This window comes from Heteronotia binoei, chromosome 6 (genome assembly GCF_032191835.1).
Source record: "Heteronotia binoei isolate CCM8104 ecotype False Entrance Well chromosome 6, APGP_CSIRO_Hbin_v1, whole genome shotgun sequence".
NCBI classification, from domain to species: Eukaryota; Metazoa; Chordata; class Lepidosauria; order Squamata; family Gekkonidae; genus Heteronotia; species Heteronotia binoei.
This window is the reverse complement of record NC_083228.1, coordinates 70,476,417-70,497,396: the sequence shown is the minus strand read 5'-3', so window position 1 is coordinate 70,497,396 and position 20,980 is coordinate 70,476,417.

Genomic DNA, 20,980 nt, shown 5'->3' with positions numbered 1-20,980 from the left:
CTGGGAACTAAAAGTGGGGGACTCAGTATACCTGTCAACGAAAAATCTACCCCTCTCCCAACCATCCAGGAAACTAGCTTTTAAGTTCGTGGGGCCCTTTAAGATCAAACGGGTAATTAATCCAGTAACGGTGGAGTTAGATTTGCCTCCGGCACTTGGTAAAATCCACCCTGTATTTCATTGCAGCTTGCTTCGTCGGAGCCCGCACCCGACTGACTGGCACCAATCAGAGTCAACGAAGCACAGTTCTGAAACGCAAAGCCATAATCAGGAGCCACCTCGAGCCCGCGCTGCAGGGGGGGCTTAGGGGGGGCAGTATGTCAAGTCTGCTGTATTGTTGTTAACATGTTATCCAACTCTGGTTCAGAAGCAAAGGATTCTGGACTTTTACTGAACACCGAATGCTGCTAGCTATCTCTCCTCCCCCCTCCCCTCTTAGCTATGTCTTTGTTGTGTAGCCTGCTTTGAAATGCTGATATGGTAACAAGATTTCGGAGCCTTCTCAAGCTGGGTGTCTGTGGGAGTGTTAAGCGCCAAGACCTTTTGCTTGGGAACGAAGGAGTAACATCCTAGTGTGAAACTATACTGCATAGAGTGCCCCTCCCGTAGGAATCCTTTGATCTTTACCTTAAAATGCTTGGTTAATTTCTGTGTACCCCAGTCCTTCAATCTCTATTATGGTCTTCAGCTCTGTTTTCAATAAACTAGTAAACTTTGATACCAAAGACTCGTTATTGAGTTGACTTGACACCCAGGGTCATCAAACCAAAAGGCTGATCCTGCCAGACCCCTAAATCCCCCAAAGGAGGATGCTCTCTGGTCCTCCCCTAGCCGCATAGTACCATAAACCCAGTAAAACCTGCCAAACTAAAGTGACCAACCTATTTAACAGCACCTCCCTATAGCCAAATCCACAATCCACTGACCTGCTATGTAGGGTAGGCGGAAAAAAACACCCCAGCAAACAGTCAATCAGCTGGAGACCAAAAAATTCTTACCCAGCCCCCCAAACCATGAGGTGACCAGCACTTGCCTACATAACAAGGCCAGCAGGAGGACTGAACTTCTGCCGTGGACTAAGATAGGGGGTGGATGGTCCTGCTGTTAGAATGGCAAAGCCTCGCCCCCTCCAGAGTGCACCCAAACGGGCTGCAAAAGTCCTCCTTTCTGTTCCAGGGAGGCAAATACATTCCCGCAGCCTAGCAGAAACAACTTAGGCCACAACCTCTGGCACCAAGCCAACCAGAACTGCGTTCCTGTGCATTCCTGCTCAAAAAAAGCCCTGGTGACAGCAATGATTAATTTGTGCCTTATATGGCAATGTCTCTGACTAAGAGTTTTGATTGTTGATTTAATACAGAAATGTAATTGTATTAGGGTTGCCAAGTCCCCCGTGGCCTCTGGAGGGTTTTTTTTTTCATGCATTTTGAACACGTGGCATAATGACATCAAACTGAAGTGATGTCATCTCACCAGCCACTCTAGACGTTGCCAGGAAAACTATGGTTTTCCTGGACAACAATTTGGGAGGGAAAACTCTATGGTACCTATTGTACCATAGAGTTTTCCCTCCCAAATTGCTAGAGCATCCAGGAAAACCATAGAGTTTTCCCAGAAACACCTAGAGTGGCTGGCGTGCGGCGTCACTGGTGCGATGATGTCACTTCTGGGTGATGTCATCATGCTGGTGACATCAGGGGAGGTTCTCCCCACTGGTCCAATGTGGGCTGGCGGGTTGGAAATCTCCAGTGCAGGAGAACCTCAACCCGGCCCGGGAGCTTGTCAGCCCTAAATTGTATATAAGGTTTTGTATCTGTGTTATCCAGAGTTCTTTGGGTGATGCCTCACTGAACACATGTGTATAGATCCAGGTGGGCAGCCGTGTTGGTCTGAAGCATTATTACAAAGCAGTAGTCAAGTACACCTTTAAGACCAACAAAGTTTTATTCAGAATGTAAGCTTTCATATGCTAGAAGCACACTTCCATCCTATTGTCTGATGAAGTGTGCTTCTAGCACACAAAAGCTTACATTCTGAATAAAACTTTGTTGGTCTTAAAGGTGATACTTGACTCCTGCTTTGAACCCATATGTGTATGTAAAACTGTAATCTGAAACTACAGTTAGCAATTGGTAATAAGCTGCCTAACCTAAGCTTTTCAGGATATTGCTGGGATTTTTAGCAACCAATTGTGCCACAAATTAATATCCCAGTCAGACGTCAAGAGGGAGTTTCACACTCTCATTCTGTCTCATTAGGAAAAGGAACCCTAGGCATGGGAAAGTTACTTGATTGTGGATGCATGTCAGCTGCAGATGTACATGATCACGCATCTCAGCAACACACCTGACCGGCCACACAGGATCAGGCTAACTGTAGAGGGACTGGCATAAAGTAAGACAATTTGTTCTAGTTTGGAACTGCTATACATCCTTTTTACTAAAGGATGTGCCCTGCTCAGCTGGAACACCCGCTCCTGAGATTTTGGACTTTGAAGTTCTATTTGAATTTTGGACTTTTCAGTCTGGCCAGATAACATCTGGATTCAAGGATTATAAATTGGATAAGTATTTTGGGTTAGCGATTTAGTTTTATTATTTTCTTTTCTATTATGCACTGCTTCTATATTTGTATACTTTTGCACATTTATTTTAATAAACCTTATTAATCATACTCCTGCAGTATTATTTGGGTTTTGGAGCTTCAATCTAAACCCAGTACCTTGGCCTATTTTGGCTACAGCTATCAAAGTAATTGCTTTTGGAACTCAACTTGATAGTGTCTAGGGATGACTTCTTGATTAACACCCAGCAAGGCTGGAAACACTTGGTCTCTTAGCTGTCAGTTTTAAAGGGGCTGATTGTGGTTTGTTACTCTGGGAATTGAGGATTCATTCCTCTGTTTTTTGGGAGTATTGCTCTTGACCTTCTCCCAAAGCCTTATGGCTTTTTTATAGAAAAAGCCCAGCAGGGACTAATTTGCATATTAGGTTACACACCGTGACATCACCATTGTTGCACACAGGGCTTTCTTTGTTGAAAAATCCCATCAAGGACTCATTTGCATATTAGGCTACACCCCCTGACATCACCATTGATTCACACAGGGCTTTTTTGGTAGAAAAAGCCCAGCAGAAACTCATTTGCAATTAGGCTACACCCCCTGACATCACCATTGTCTCACACAGGGATTTTCAGACTGAGGGTCTGATTCAGTATAAGGCAGCTTCATATGTTCATATATGGGACAAGGATGCTTTGACAATCAGGGAAAGAAGCTGAATTATAAGTTGCCTGATCCTGCAGTGCAAAAGTTGTCCAAGTAATATTGCAGTGTAGGACAGATTTTGAGAGAAAATGTGAACCTATTTTGCCAGTCTAAAAGCTGGTTTACTTAACCCTTACCAGAAAAACTCTGTTTGTATGCTAATTAGCATCAGGAGACGACCCTGTCTATGTTAATTGGCTCAAGAAGGTAGCTTGATTGCTATAACTGATGGCTCAGCATTATTTTGGAAATATGTTAAGTATGCTAAAATGTCTGATAATGCACAATCATCAGTTTTAGGATAACATCTTAGAGTAAAAAACAAGTCTTAAGAAACAAAGATGAATGGAAGAGCAAGGTTCACAGTCCCTTGTTGTCTCATCATGAAATGTATTTTATTTCCTCCAAGGATCAATTAAAATTCAAAGATGGGTTCTTCCTAAATCCTTGGGATCTTATGAGCCTGGGTTTGTAAGGGTTCATGGATAACAATAGTGATTCTGTTACATATCAAGTATGTGCTGATGCAGTCACAGTACAGTCCTAAGAACACTGAGCAGAATTATGAGCAGACTTTCTCAAGATTGCTCTCTAAAGTGATATGAGCAGCTGTGATTTCCAGGCAGATGTCTTTGCTAGGTCAGCTACTCAAGATCCTTAACTGCGATGCCAAGAACAGAGTCAAACTCCTCGTAAAAACAAACAGGTGTCTGTTTTACCACTTAATATGGCTTTCTGTTATGGAGCCCCATGTGTCAAGTCTGAGTTATGTTCTACTAGCATAGATTTTCAACTCTGGTTCAAACTTTGGTTCAGGAAATGACTCCTGGGTAAAAGCCATACTGTATTCAAGTGCTGCTAGCTCAACCTCTCCTTCCCTCCCTCCTTCCCTTTGTTATGTAGCCAAGCTCTGCAACTAGCTATGAGAAAAAGATTACTGTGCCTTCTCAAAGATAATGGGTACCAAGGAAGTGCCCAAGGCCAGCCAGGCCTGAGAACGATAAAGTAACAACAATGTGTGAATGTGCTCGCTTAGGAGGCCCCCCCTGTAGGAATTAACGGGGTGCTTGAACAATATCTAAGGTGCTTCGTGAACCAAAGACAATCAGACTGGGTAGAATTACTCCCCTTCGCTGAATACTGCTACAACAACACTATGCAAAGTTCCACCAAAGCCTCCCCCTTTTTCACAGTGTTTGGCTACGAGGGGAAGCCGCTTCCGCTGTTGCAGGGGGGGTTAACAGATACGCCCACCTCTTTCGAACAATGGTGGAAGGGGCCGAGCAACAGTTGGCCAATCATTAAAGAGAATCTGGAGGCAGCCAAGGAGTCCTACAAAAAGCAGTATGACAAATCCCATGTCTCGGCGGGAGAGTTTAAAGTGGGGGACTCGGTGTTTGTATCAACCAAAAACTTTCCTCTAACCCAGCCCTCTAAGAAGCTAGCTTACAAATTCCTAGGGCCCTTCAAAGTGAAAAGAGTGATCAATGCAGTGACTGTGGAACTGGACTTGCCACCTGCCCTAGGTAAAATCCACCCTGTGTTTCATTGCAGTTTGATCCGGCGAGATCCGGGGCCATCCAGCTGGCATCCTCTCCCCTCGCAACTCCTCTGCACCCTGGCGGACCGCTGCCTCACCACTACCGAACCCCTGGAACACTTGCCCCAAGCTAGGACCCCTCTCCTCGCCGTGGAGGGGGCTTAGGGGGGGGGCAGTATGTCAAGTCTGAGTTATGTTCTACTAGCATAGATTTTCAACTCTGGTTCAAACTTTGGTTCAGGAAATGACTCCTGGGTAAAAGCCATACTGTATTCAAGTGCTGTTAGCTCAACCTCTCCTTCCCCCCCTCCTTCCCTTTGTTATGTAGCCAAGCTCTGCAACTAGCTATGAGAAAAAGATTACTGTGCCTTCTCAAAGATAATGGGTACCAAGGAAGTGCCCAAGGCCAGCCAGGCCTGAGAACGATAAAGTAACAACGATGTGTGAATGTGCTCGCTTAGGAGGCCCCCCCCCGTAGGAATTCCTCTGATCTGCACCTTAAATGTTTGCCCTTTGTGTATGCTCGCCAGTTCTCTCAATCTCTGTCGACCAGTCTTGCAATATGTTACAATAAACTTGCTACTTTTATCAACAAGGACTCGTTATTGAAACATCAGACTTGACATTTTGAGAGAACTCCCTTTTGGGGGGTTTTGACTGTGCCGGCAACTTGAAAAGCCAAATGGCTGACCAGATTCCAGGCAACGGAGAACTCCCACTCGAAGCGGGCTCGGAAGGGGCTACCCCGTGGCACGTACTGGACCCCAGGAGGGCCGCGGAGTCCCCGCCCGAGTTCCAACTAGTGCTGTCCCCGAGGCAGTACCAGCCGCGGACCTCGACCACCATCATGGACCAGGCCCCGCTGCGCAGAGACGCCATCCTGAACCGCCACGTCAGGCAGATCCAGATGGCTGAGGGTGAGGCCGCCAACCCGGGCTCCGGAGAGATGGGAGAAGCGGACAGCATCATCGTCGTCCACATGGGAGAAAGTGGGGACGATGGAGCTGGGGCCAGGAAGGCCGAATGTGAAGAACCCCGACTCAAGGGGCAAGACGAGGAGGATTATCAATTGTTCCACTCGATGGTCCGGAGGGAGATTGATGGCGCCCTCGGGAGGCTGCGGGACGAGGTCCGGGACCTGACGATCCAGCTCGGAAGAGCCATGGGGGGAGTGACCTCCAGACGCCCGGCGGGGCCAACTGCCCCAGCCAGAGGCCGCCCCAGCCAACCGGCGGCAGCGGCCACCCCTCCCCCGGCGAGGGCCGGGGCGCCCCAGGCACCGGCACCCGCGCCCCCAGCCGCTGGGGCCCTGGTGGGTCTCCGGCACGTGGGGAGGGAACTAGATGCTATCTTCGATGGGGACCCGGAAGAAGTGAACTACTTCGTGATACAAGCGAACAACTTCATGCACTACTGGGGGAACTCCTTCCCAGATGAGTTTAGCCGGGTCGACTACCTGGGGTCGAAGCTGAGGGGGTCGGCCAAAAGATGGTATGTGGGCTTGTGTGAGACCAGGAGCCCGATCCTGGACGACGTGCACACTTTCCTGCAAGCCTTGCTGACCCAATATGAAGACCCACTGCAAGAGACCCGGGCGCTGGCGGCTTTACGAGACATGCAGCAGGGGCCCCGACCCATTCGCGAGTACGCTGCCGACTTCCAAGCCAACGTGGCCAGAGTCCGGGGTTGGAATGAAGTAATGAAGATCGAGCAGTTCACGAATGGACTGAACGCGAGCATCCTAGACCGGGCCCTCACCCAAGGCCGTCCGGCCACCCTGGTGGGGTGGATCCAGTTAGCGGGAGAGGTGGAGAACAACCTCAAGAGAGTGGCCATGCTCCGGCAGCACCAGTCCGGGAAGACCCAGACGAAAGGGGGGACCCCGAAAGTAGAGCTGCCAAAGGGGAAGAAACCGGCGACGGCAGTGCTGGTGGGGCTGCGCAGGTGCTTCCGCTGCGGCGACCCTAATCACTTAGCCTCCAGCTGTCTGCACCCCCCACCATCGAGGGCCGCCCCGACCCCGCCGAAAGCCGTCGCCCAAACCCCGAAGAAGCCACCCGGCCGCCCTAAGGATGCGGTGAGGAGCAGCGCAGCGTTGGTGCAAGAGGAGCTACAGGAGGAGGAGGTGCTCCTCTCCGCCGAGCTCGCGGACCTGGCCTGGATCGAAGAACCGGCGGAAAACGACGCCGACCTGCTGCCCTGAAGGCTGCCCGACAGCAGGTCGATCGTGATGGGGAGCCACTGACGGTGAGCGTGACGGGGAAACTGTACTTTGTGACTGTGAAACTGCTGAACCCCAAGCTACGGAGGTTCATGCAGATCAGGGCCCTAATAGACTCGGGGTATAATAGGGAACTGATGTCCCCCAGGGTGGTGGAGGCCTTGGGACTAGAAAGCTCACGCCTACCCCACCCGATGCTATTCGAACAAATGGATGGGTCGGTGATGTGCGGAGAGCCTTGCACGCACGAGACGCAACCGTGCCCGGTAGGGATCGAGGAGCATTGGGACCAAGAGCTTTTTGTGATCGCTCCTTCGTGCTCATACCCGGTAGTGCTAGGGGTGGGATGGCTGGAAAAGCATGAACCCTTAATCAGGTGGAGGGCCAAAACCATCAGGTTCCTGGACCCGGGGTGCGAATCCCATCGGTGGGACCAGGCGTGGGGGCCAAAAGCTCCCGCTGCCAAAGAAAGGGCGTGTGTGACCGTGGAGGAGGTACATTCGGTCCCCGCGCCCTACCGGGACCTCATGGAAGTCTTTAGTGAGAAAGAGGCCAACCAGCTGCCCCCCCACCGAAGCACAGACTGTGCCATAGAACTGATCCCGGGGGAAACCCTACCCAAGGCAAAACTCTATCAGATGGGGTGGGCGGAAAAGAAAGAACTACGCAAGTTCCTAGATCAGAACTTAGCAAGGGGGTTCATCCGGCCGGCCACGGCCCCCCACGCGGCCCCAGTCCTATTCAGAAAGAAGAAGGACAACTCGCTGAGACTTTGCACTGATTTTCGTGGGATAAACGCGATTTCCACGTCCAATGCTTACCCCATCCCCCTCATCCGGGACTTGTTGAGCACGGTTGCGGGGGGGGGGGAAATATTCACCAAGCTGGACTTACGAGACGCCTACTTCCGAGTGCGCATTAAAGAGGGGGACGAGTGGAAGACGGCCTTTAATACCCCCATGGGACAGTTTGAATACCTAGTAATGCTGTTCGGACTGCAGGGGGCCCCGGGGGTGTTCATGAACTTTATCAATGATGTGCTGCGGGATTACCTGTATAAGGGGGTGGTGGTGTACCTTGATGACATCATTATTTACTCGCAAGACGAGAAATCGCATGTGAAATTGGTCCGAGAGGTGCTCAGCACCCTGCTGAAAAATCAACTGTATGCTAAATTGTCTAAGTGTGAGTTCCATCGGACGGAACTAGACTACCTAGGCTTCCGAGTGTCAGAACGCGGATTGGCCATGGACCCAGCGAAGGTCCAGGCAGTATTGGAATGCCCCCCCCCCCCGAGGACACGTAGACAGCTCCAATCGTTCCTCGGGTTCGCAAATTTTTACAGACAATTCATTGAGGGGTTCGCCCAGATAGCCCTGCCCCTGACGGATCTCCTAAAGACCAAGGGCAAGGGCCCCGAGGCCAAGCGGCCCGGAGCTAGGCTAAATTGGACGGAAGAGTGCCAATCCGCGTTCGAGCACCTGAAGCGCCTGTTCACAAGTGAACCGGTCCTAAGCCACCCGGACGAGCAAAAGGCCTTTGTGGTCCAATGCGACGCCTCCGACGTGGCCGTAGGAGCCATTCTCATGCAGAAGGATGGGGAGGGGAAGCTAAGACCATGCGCCTACATATCCCGAAAGTTTTCAGCCGACCAGCGTAACTGGTCCGTTTGGGACAAGGAGGCGTTCGCAGTGATGTTTGCCCTGAAAACGTGGAGGTCTTGGCTGGAAGGGGCGAGACTCCCCTTTGAAATATGGACCGATCATAAAAACTTAGAGGCTCTAACGGGTAAAAGAAAGCTGAGCGAAAAACAGATCCGGTGGCAGGGTTTTTCTCGAAATTTGACTTCACACTGAGGCACATCCCGGGGGCAAAGAACTTTCTGGCGGACGCCCTCTCGTGGCTCCCGCAACATGAGAGCCAGAGGGAAGAGGTAGTGGACTCGCTGATTTCTCCCTCCCAGATAGCCGCCATGGTCACTACCCGCTCCTAGAAAAGGAAGAGGGATTTGGGAGGAATCAACCCTGAGCTCATAGCCCTGGAGACCGAGAGGGAGGGAGACAAGAGGCCAGGGGGAGTGCAGAAGGCCAAAGACGGACTCTGGTACAAAGGGGAAAAACTATATGTGCCCAAGCTCCTGAGAAGGGAAGTCTTACAGCTCTGCCACTATTCTAAGCTAGCTGGGCACTTTGGCTATGTCAAGACGCTGCACCTGGTTAACAGACAATTCTGGTGGCCCTCCCTCCGCAAAGACGTATCCGACTTTGTCACCAGCTGCCCCATTTGTATAATGGCCAAAAAGAGGGGGGGGAAAACCGCCGGGCTTGCTACAACCACTTGAGACCGCCAAGCGGCCATGGTCAATAGTGTCCATGGACTTCATAGTGGAGCTCCCCCCCTCGCGGGGAAAGACTGTCATTTTGGTAGTAGTGGACACTTTTTCTAAGCAAGCGCACTTCATCCCCTGCGCACAACTGCCCACCGCAAAGAAACTGGCAGCCCTGTTCTTCGATCACGTGATAAAACTACACTCATTCCCCGATAAGGTCATTAGCGACCGCGGGCCGCAGTTCGTTGCCACCTTCTGGCGGGAGTTCTGTAAATTAATAGGAATGGAACAGGGGTTGAGCTCCACCTACCACCCACAGACGGACGGACAGACGGAGAGGGTTAACGGGGTGCTTGAACAATATCTAAGGTGCTTCGTGAACCAAAGACAATCAGACTGGGTAGAATTACTCCCCTTCGCTGAATACTGCTACAACAACACTATGCAAAGTTCCACCAAAGCCTCCCCCTTTTTCACAGTGTTTGGCTACGAGGGGAAGCCGCTTCCGCTGTTGCAGGGGGGGTTAACAGATACGCCCACCTCTTTCGAACAATGGTGGAAGGGGCCGAGCAACAGTTGGCCAATCATTAAAGAGAATCTGGAGGCAGCCAAGGAGTCCTACAAAAAGCAGTATGACAAATCCCATGTCTCGGCGGGAGAGTTTAAAGTGGGGGACTCGGTGTTTGTATCAACCAAAAACTTTCCTCTAACCCAGCCCTCTAAGAAGCTAGCTTACAAATTCCTAGGGCCCTTCAAAGTGAAAAGAGTGATCAATGCAGTGACTGTGGAACTGGACTTGCCACCTGCCCTAGGTAAAATCCACCCTGTGTTTCATTGCAGTTTGATCCGGCGAGATCCGGGGCCATCCAGCTGGCATCCTCTCCCCTCGCAACTCCTCTGCACCCTGGCGGACCGCTGCCTCACCACTACCGAACCCCTGGAACACTTGCCCCAAGCTAGGACCCCTCTCCTCGCCGTGGAGGGGGCTTAGGGGGGGGCAGTATGTCAAGTCTGAGTTATGTTCTACTAGCATAGATTTTCAACTCTGGTTCAAACTTTGGTTCAGGAAATGACTCCTGGGTAAAAGCCATACTGTATTCAAGTGCTGTTAGCTCAACCTCTCCTTCCCCCCCTCCTTCCCTTTGTTATGTAGCCAAGCTCTGCAACTAGCTATGAGAAAAAGATTACTGTGCCTTCTCAAAGATAATGGGTACCAAGGAAGTGCCCAAGGCCAGCCAGGCCTGAGAACGATAAAGTAACAACGATGTGTGAATGTGCTCGCTTAGGAGGCCCCCCCCCGTAGGAATTCCTCTGATCTGCACCTTAAATGTTTGCCCTTTGTGTATGCTCGCCAGTTCTCTCAATCTCTGTCGACCAGTCTTGCAATATGTTACAATAAACTTGCTACTTTTATCAACAAGGACTCGTTATTGAAACATCAGACTTGACACCATGATGCAGAGTGATAAAGCCGCAGTACTGTAGTCCAAGCTCTCTGCTCATGATCTGAGTTCAATCCCGGCAGAAGCTGGGTTCAGGTAGCCAGCTCAAGGTTGACTCAGCCTTCCATCCTTCTGAGGTCGGTTAAATGAGTCCCCAGCTTGCTGGGGGTAAAGTGTAGATGACTGGGGAAGGCAATGGCAAACCACCCCATAAAAAGTCTGATGTAAAAACATCATGATGTGACATCACTTCAGAGTTGGAAACAACTGGGGTTGGCACAGGGGACTACCTTTACCTTTTGATGGCTTTCTGTTAGGGGATTTTCCATACTACTGCCAGGCAAAAGTGATAATGTGAAGGTTCTATGGAAGCTACTGAAATGCATTGTAGGCCATGTCCTATGTTGCAATTGCAGTAAAGCAGCAGCCATTTGTTATCAACAAAAGTACTAGTCTTCCCTCATTACCATCTTTCTATGCTTTGCAAGAATTGCTTTGAACTGTAACAATAGAATTCATTATATATGTTAGGTTTTTCAGAACATCATTCATTTCCCCCTTGTTACTTGCTCTTCAGTCAGAAGAGCTAAAAGGAAGGTGCTTTGATTTCAAAAAAAGGACAATGATATAATATATTTTCTATCAGCTGCAGGAAGAAAGGTTATAACCTGTTTTGCACAAAATCCAATTAGGCATCACGGGGCGGGGGGGGGGGGAGAGTCAGCATTTGTATTAACTCCAAAAGACACTGCAGCCTTTAAAGTTTCAGTTGGACTTCTCTCTTTGTAAATATCCATGGACCTGATAAAGATCAAGCATCCTCTGCTAAATGATGGGAGACCTACCTTTAATATAATGGAAAACATTTTTAAAGACTTGAAGGGGGCTTTGTGGAAATCTCTGAAAGATTCAATTTGATCTGCTTCAGGATATGTTCCTCCAGACCTTTGGTTGAAACAATGGGTGTCTTGTTACTCTTGCATCCCCTGCTCCACCCCCTACCCCCCAATCTGGTATGTTTAATGGCTTTGGGGATAATGTTTCACTGCTGTTCAATTCTAGACATGTATTATAGACTCATAGGAGCATAATACCCCCATTATATAGGCCATCTGGATCTTGGGTTGCCAGGTCCAACTCAAGAAATATCTGAAGACTTTTGGGATGGAACCAGGATACTTTTTTTTAGGGGGGGGGGAGCCAGAAGTAAGGTTATGACAAGCACAATTGAGCTCCAAAAGGAGTTCTGGCCATCACATTTAAAGGGACCACACACTTTTTCAATGCCTTCAAAAGTTATTTGAAGCCAAAGTACTCTTCTTCAGGCCAGTTCAGGCATGACATTGAAGGAATACAATTCAAATTCTCTGTAGTAAACAGTCCAAGAGGAAAGTTTATAATGTCACCTGGATATTTGTTCTCTGTATTATGTTCTTTTTCTTTCTTTTTTGGGGGGGGTGTCTTCTCTGTGTTTTCTCTGGCTGATAAGGCTGAATAACATTCTTGATCCTGTTATCCATGTCTAATTGTATAGGAAATAGTAAAATTAATTTATTGCCAACATCTTTGAATCTTAAGGGCTTAGCCGGCCAGAACTGGAGCATACGCTCAAGACTTAAAATCACATATTCTATTTTTGCAAGATGTATATAAGCATAAGCAAACAAATGCTTTGCTCCCAGGGTATGGTTGAACAAATAAATTTGAGGCACCTGAGTATTTAAAAAGCCAAGGGATTGCAATTCTAGTGCATTCAAAGTTTGATTTTAAACCCAAAAGGATTTTGAGAGCTCTTAAGGGCAGATTCATTTTTGTGGAAGGTACACTTGGAACTTCCCAAGGAGTTACCCTTGCATCATTATATTTCCCAAACAGTGGCCAATTAGATTTTGCTCTCATTATTTTTAGAAATTCTTAGGAAATTGCAAAAAAAATCTTCCTTTATAAAAACAATAGGGGCTATATGAATGTTTATTTGCAAGGAATATCCCCAGTGTTACTTTGTAATTGTCATGAGTTCAATTAAAAAAAAACTGAAGGGAGGAAGTACTCCACACTTTATAAGGGTTATGGACTTCCCAAGATAATTGATAATTGAATTCCTTTTAGGAGTTTTATAATATCTATAGAGGAAATAAGATTCAATCTTCAGTGATTAAAGAATATTGTGTCTTGGTGGTTATTCCCCTACTGAATCCTAGGTTTAGGGATTCATGAAATATATATATATAATCTTAGAAGGGATTCATGTGGTGCTTAAGTAATTAAAAACAGGCTCTACACCTGGTTTAGATGGGTTCACATCAGAATTCTACAAGCATTTATAAAGATATTCCGTCCACCCACCCCTGATCTTCTTCCTCTGTTTTATGAGATCATGGAGGGATGCCCACTGCCTCCTTGGTGGGAAATGACATTAATTTTAATATCAAAATCAAATAAAGACCCCACATCTAAGGAATTTTACCATCACATTTTATTGATTAATACATACTATTTTTTTTTTACTAAGATATTAGCCTTCAGATCGAGAGCTTGTATTTCAACAGTAGTAAATCCAGATCAGTATAGGTTTATTCCTGTTTTATTGTGGATGCAGTTAAAAAAGGTTGTGGGTCTTATGTGGGTCTTATGTTTAACTATAAAAAATGAATTAACATTAAAAGCTGATTATAAAACTTTTGTTCTGGTTAACTAGAATTATCTTTAAATTTTTATCAATTTGGAAATGAATAGCACAACTTCAGCTATTAATTCATCATATAGTGCCAACATAGCAGTAAATAATTATGCTTTTGATTTAGTAAATGTTAACTGTGGTATGAAACAAGGATGTCCACTCTGTCTGCTTTTTATCTTAGTTTGGACTTTGGCTAATATATTAAGATCTAATCAAGATATTAGATGAATTAAATGTGGAGAAAAAGAACATCTGTTAATGATGAACTTGGATTATATGTTGTTATCTCTCATAAATTTGACAGAAGCTATACACTTTTTAAAGACAGAACTTTTAAAATTCAATCATATTTCTAGCCTCACAGTAAACTTTCCAAATTCTAATATACCATGTGGTAACATTCTCTCTGAAATCCAATGGAAAGCCTCTCACATTTTACATATATGATTAATATATAAAAGTTTTGATATCTTGGAATATCCATCCCTAAGGTATCATTCTATTCAAGGAGGGTCTGATATTCTGAATATATTATGACACATATCAATTGAGACATCTAATCCCCTGTTTGTCCTTCTCCAAGGAACAAGGTTGGCTCGAGTTAGAGAGATTTAATTTCAAACAGATGGGGAAATTTCACTTATATGATTATTTCTTTTGTAAAAAAAAAATAAAGTTGAACTTGTTTTCAGTCCTCCATGGTCCTATATTGGTATGGAAGAAATGGAAAAGGGTACTATACCCATGGATTTATCCATTGACCCCCATTCTGTACCAACCAAAATTTGTTCCAGCTAAAAAGATATGGTTCCAAGTGCAGAGATTCTTTTCTTAATCAAATAACATTAATTAATGCAAATATTACACTCTTACATAATATAAGTCCTCTGGATTGAAGAAAGGATTCCTGAGGGGACTAAATGGCTGATGAAACATCAAATTTTAAATTTTCTCCAAAAGAAGGAAATGAAAGGTCAAATAAATGGATCATTAACTAAATTAATTTTTTTTGTTGGAAAATCACCATAACATGACGGTATCGTCTTACATATTGGATATGATATATGGGTTATCATATGTTTTTGTTTTTGTTTTGGTATTTGTTTTGTACACATATATATTAAAGAAAAAAGGGGTGGTTTTTTTTTAAAAAAAAAAAAATAAGCCGCTACATATAAAATGGCAGGATTAAAGTGAAATATTGTAATGACAAATCTGTGGATTTTGTATATGCAATGGTATGAAATGAAACAAAAACAAACAGAAGATGAGTTTTTAATGAAAGTAGACTTAATTTTCAGTTATTATCATTATTAGAATTCTGCTCTTGGCAAATGCCCAACCATCTGTAAGCAGAACTTTCCTTGACTTTTGGTCTACTGAGATTGCTCCCCCAACATGGGAGTCAGATTGTGAAACTGCAGTGGGAGGAAATCAGTGGATATCACCACCTCCTCTTCTGAAGACATAAGGGACATAAAGTCTTCAGAACTGCATCATTGGATACATGCCAATACATGTATCCAATACATGTATCCAATGGATACATGGTTCTCTGGTTTCTAATTATTTCCTTCTATGCTTTAAAATTGTTATATGTTTCAAAATAATTGTACAGGTTCCATTATTTTTTAAAACATCAAGATTGTAACTATTAGACTTTCTCATTTCTTATAGAAAGTTTCTAGCAGTTTCTAGCAAAGGCTAGGACAAGAAGAATTGTGTCTGCCACATACCCCAGAAATGGCTTGAACAGGCGGTTTCACGGTTGTGGCAGATTCTGAGACAGTCTGCCATCTGTTCCTGTAAATATACTAGGCTGGCTTGCCTTGTGTTTCCTAATGTACCAGATTGTATCCATCAGTCAAAATCAAGAAGGGCAAATATTTTTTAAGAAAAAATAATCTTTTAGGACTAAAAGCACTATTTGTTCATTTTGGGCAGCATCCTTCCATCTGTTTTGTTTGTGCATTCTGCTGAAATTGCTGTCGTAATAATGTGCCAGCTACTTAGAATGTAAACTTGAGGGGGTTCCTTGCTGAATGAAAAATACTATAATAGACTACAATAGAGAGACACTCTGAGCAATAAATGCATTCCATTCTAACATTTCAAATCAAATCAAGATAGATTCAGGTGGATATCCATTTTGGTCTGAAACAGGAGAACAAAGTTTGAGTCCAGTGGCACTTTCAAAACCAACGATCAAGAACATGCCTAATTTAGACTGAAACTATTGAAATGTTTATTTTTTGCAATTGATTAGAGATAAAGTACTTGTTCATTTTTGTTAAACTTGAGAATCTACCATGTAGTTTTAATTACTATTTTTAATACAGTGAACTCACTGGTACGGAATATAATTTGTACTTTCCTGAATAAGAATAATAGAATCATAGAGTTGGAAGGTACCTCCAGGGTCATCTAGTCCAACCCCCTCTACAATCAAAGGTAAAGATATCATCATATTGTCTCATATTCAGAAGAAGCCTTGAGTACATGTGTAGTTTAAATTTTAAAAGTGTACTTTGGCTTTGTCATCATATATATATATATATATATATATATATATATATATATATATGCCTAATGTCTTGCCATTTTCCAGTTCTCCCATTGGCTGTGGTGTATACCACATCAGCCATTAGCCCATGAACCACCAGTCATGACAACTTGCATGCCATTGGCTGGGTCTGCTCCTCTCTCCTACCCACTGCTGGCCCTAGGACAGACAAGGATTGGCTTTATGCCAATAAAGGCTGACTTGACTTGACTTGACAAGTACTGGGCCATTGGGGAAACTGTTGGGCAGTAGCTGTTGCTAGTAAATCACAACCAACTTTGGCTTTCTCACTAAAAGGTGGGAAGAGGAGACCCTTGCTAGGCCTCTTTTGGCCTTTGAGGGAGAACTCATTGGGGCCAGTCCTGAGTAGGGTTGCCAGTTCCAGGTTGCTGGGAAATTCCTGGAGATTTTTTTGTGCAGTTTGAGGAGGGCAGGATTTCTGGGGGTGGGGAGAGGCCTCAGCTGAATATAATGCCATAGAGTCCACTCTCAAAAGCAGTTATTTTCTCCAGGGGAGACAGATCTGATGTCTGGAGGTCAGTTGTGTTACCAGGAAATCTTCAGGCTCCATCTGGAGGTTGAGTAACACTAAAGATAAACTGCAAATAATTATTTACAAACACTCCAGATGGCAGAGATCAGCTCTCCTGGAGGTGAGAAGCTGTGAATGCCTTCACTTGGGTGGGTGGGAAGACAGGAAGAGTGAAGAGGCACTCACCCAAAGCCTCTTTCTAGAGCCCATTGTATTTTTCCTCACAACAGGCCTTATTCCTAGTCCTAAATAAATGGCTAAAAATATACAGAATCCTGGCTGTGCAATTTTCAATTTATATACAGTTATCCATTCTAGGATCTGAATCCCTTACCCTTTTTCTTGGCAAAATCCTTTCTTAAGACAAGGGCAAGAACATAGATTGTATTGTAGAATGCCTTCTTTAAAGTTGCCAAGTTAATGGGGGTGAAAAATGTATTTTACGTGTATACACCCTGCAAAAGATCACCCAAACAAGGGGCCCTCTTCATGGAAGCTAAAAGGTTATATGAAATATAGCACCCAGTTTCTCAGGGAATATAGTAAGATGGCATCTGTTTGCAAAGGCTTGCTTACACATGATCAAATTGATAGGGTCAACTGGGTATGGAGATGGAAAACATCAAACAGATTTTTAATTTCCCAAACTGTCTTTGCCATTGCCAGGGGGGAGGGGTCCTTTGGGTGATCCCTTCACTTGCTTGGTATTTTGTATGATATTGTTATAATGTATTTTGTCATATTCAATTTTATTGTTTTCTTTTTTAAACAGGAACAAAAAACCAACAGAAAAAAATATTTAAAAGGAAGGGGTGTAGTTATGTTTGTTTTCTAAGTGCTGTTGGCTCCATTTCCAATAATTTTTCATTTCATTTTTTCACTGTTCTATAGTATTCTGAGCACAAATGTATATGGTGCTAAATAAATTAGCAGCAATTGTAGCTATGACAGGTACCATTGGCACAAGAGAAAACCACAATCCTGTTACACAGGCCTTACCCTCAGATGCAGGAGTGGCCAAACTGTGGCTCAGGAGCCATATGTGGCCCTTTCACACAGATTGTGTGGCTCATCAGCCAGCTTGAAGAAATCACTTCTTCAAGCCAAGCCTGCTGGCGGCTTGGAAAATGCATTTAAAGTTAAAGTTGCTTTCTTTCCACCTCTCCCTCCCTCCTCCCTCTTCCCAGATATCTTCCTTCCTTCCTTCCTTCCTTCCTTCCTTCCTTCCTTCCTTCCTTCCTTCCTTCCTTCCTTCCTTCCTTCCTTCCTTCCTTCCTTCCTTCCTTCCTTCTACCCTCTCCAGCTTCAGAGAGAGCAGGGAAGAGGCAAGAAAGAAGGACGCAGGCTCTTCCCAGCTTCCTTTGAAGTGGGGGAGGGGCAAGCAAGGGGTGGGCATGAGCCACACATTCTTTCTTTGAGAACTTGTGGCTTGGCATGTCCCCACCCCTTGCCTGCCCCTCTCCTGCTTCAAAGGAAGCCAGGAAGAGGCCACATTCTTCTTTCTTGTGCAGAAAGAGGGAGGCAGCCTCATTTCCAGGTCCCTCTGAAGCCGGAGAGAGCCAGGCAAGGAGCGGAGGTATGCCAAGCTACGTGTTCTGAAAGAAAGAACTTGCAGCTTGTGCCTGCCTCTTCCCTGGCCCTCTCCCACTTCAGAGGGACCCAGAAATGAGGCTGCATCCTTCTTTCTTCACAAGAAAGAAGGATGCAGCCTCTTCCTGCCTCTCTTTGACGTGGGAGAGAGGCAGACTGAGCAGCCGTGTGAAGTGTGTGCGGCCAAATGACATAACTTCCAGTGTTGACATCAAGCTGTGCACGGGACTGGAAAGGGGCAGGGGTGCAGAGTTTGGCCTGGGGCACTAGAGCCCCTAGTCCCGGGCCTGTATTTGGCATTCATGTCTTGTGGCTCTCAAACATCTGATATTATTCTCTGTGACTCTTATTTTAAGCAAGTTTGGCCACCCTTGCTCAGATGGCAAGGAACTATACAGAAGCTTGAGCCTGTGTGGGTCTTAACAGCTTGCCGTTCCACATTGGTTCCCTCAGCCGGTAAACTGGATGGGTAGTTGGTCTCATTGGCTGACAGATGGGTTGACCAATGTCCCATGCTGTACCAATAATCCTGTGATTGTTCTTCAAGAAAAGCTGTGGCCTCTTATTATCTAGTTATGTGTTTGGCTTCATTATTCTCCTTTGAGTCCTTGCTCTCTTCTTTGCAACTAGGACTACAAACTGCAGTCCTGGACTTGCCTGTTTTATTTTTATTTTTATTTTTATTTTGTTTTTGTTTTTTTTTTGTGGCTGCAGGTCTGGGAACAGTAGATAGGAGAGGATTTCCCCTTGGCTCTGTAATAGGTAGTGAGGGGCTGTGGTGTTCAGCCCGGAAATGTTATGAGTCAGCCTGGGCTGGATGCAGGGGGCAAAGCCTCCAGATGGACCCAAAAGCCAAAGTAATTCAAGCAACAGTAATGTAATGCTTGAGGTAATTTCCACAAACTTCTTCCTACTGCAGATTTCTGCTTTGCCTCCCATGATGTTCTTGAGGGTCCCTTGTCCTACAGGAGCAGCAGTTTGAGGAGATCAGTGGGCTGCAGTAGAAGGAGGAGGAAGGAATGTTCAGTAGAACTGACAGACGTACCTTGTGTAAAAGGAAAATTTAGTCTGGATCCAACCCATTTAGTCCAGATCCACACTACAGTTAGAACCTGCTAATTAACTCTACATGAGAACATACACAAAAGTGTACGGTACTAAAACATACAGCACCGGGGAAAAGAAGAATTCTGATGTCCAAATGGAAGTTTTAAGTTAAGTAGATTTTCCAGTTGGATAGAAGTCAGCTTTAAAAGAGTATTTTTGGTTCTTTGGTGTTTCACACTTTTTTCAGAAACTGACACTCAACAATTTCTAGAAGGCAGTCTTTGTTCTGTTTCTAAGCAGTCCCAGTGAAAGGTTCACCTTGAGACCTTCAGATCTTTTGAATAGAAAGCACCACTGAGATAAATTAATGAGTCTTCTTTTTAACCATTGTTATCTTCAAGTTGATCTTTCAACCTTTCACCCTTTACCAAACATTTTATACTCATGTTCACTTTTGCCTCTCAGGAGACCAAGCAGATGAAGACATCTACTCCTCCTCTCCTTTGATATGACAAGGCTCTAATTGCCATGAACATCATTTGCTATGATCCTCTCAGCTCTGTGGGGATGACTTATCATCCTACTTCACAAGCAAAGAATTCCAAACATTGACAGACTCCAATACAACTGACAAAGTAGACAAGAATTTAGCACTCTGTCAACAGTTTCAGGACCAAAAGGCAGAAAGGTTTAAAGTGACATAGTTCCTGCACTAGCATTCTCTCTTAGTGTGGGGGAAATTGTCTATAACTACCAGGCAATCAGTTTTGACTCAGTGTTCTGGAGCTGTCTAGAGATCACAATGAAAAGAAATGGCTGAATAGAATAGAAACAGCCTAGGCCAGGATTCTGACAATATGTACTGCAGTGACAGTGATTTTAAGATATTTACTGGAACTAAATTGCGGTCTATTTGAGCCACTTTCATGTCTTTACAAGGAAATATCTCTTCTAAAATACTTCAGACTAGAAAACCTGTGGTGCATGCATCAGACAAGCAGCTGGTTTTCCAAAAGGGAGCCCCTTTCTTACAATATCTCAATGTAAAGCGTGTTATACCTAAGGGTAATAGCTTGGTTAATTAAGAGCCCCGTGGTGCAGAGTGGTAAAGCTGCAGTACTACAGTCCTAAGCTCTGCTCACGACCTGAGTTCGATCTCTGCAGTAGCCGGCTCCAGTTTGACTCAGCCTTCCATCCTTCCGGGATCAGTAAAATGAGTACCCAGCTTGCTGCGGGAGGGGGAAGTGTAGATGACTGGGGAAGGCAATGGCAAACCACCCCGTAAAAATAAAAAGTCTGCCATGAAAAAGTCATGATGCGACGTCATCCCAGAGTCAGAAATGACTGGTGCTTGCACAGGAGACTACCTTTACCTTTTTATTAGCTTGGTATAAATTGAACAAAAACAATACCCAATAAATACCTTATCAGCATGTATCAGGTATTTTTGCAGCTGATCACTTATGGGGCTAGTGATCTGGCTATCCAAAAATGGCCATCAGATAGCTGCAGTTACAGGGCATTTAATGGGTTCTCAGTCTGTTTAAACACCTTTAAAGTGAATTCTCAGGTATATAAAGGGACTGTGGTAACTTTAAATGCTTTTGGAGTTCACTCACCATGGCACAGTTATGGCATAGCTTGGAGAACACATTTAAAAGGGCTGCATCCCTTTAAATGCCTTTTTCCTCCATTGGAAACTATGGAATATGGGGCACCTTCTTCTGGAGCCCATAGAATTGGACCCTCTGGTCAAAACAAAAACGTTT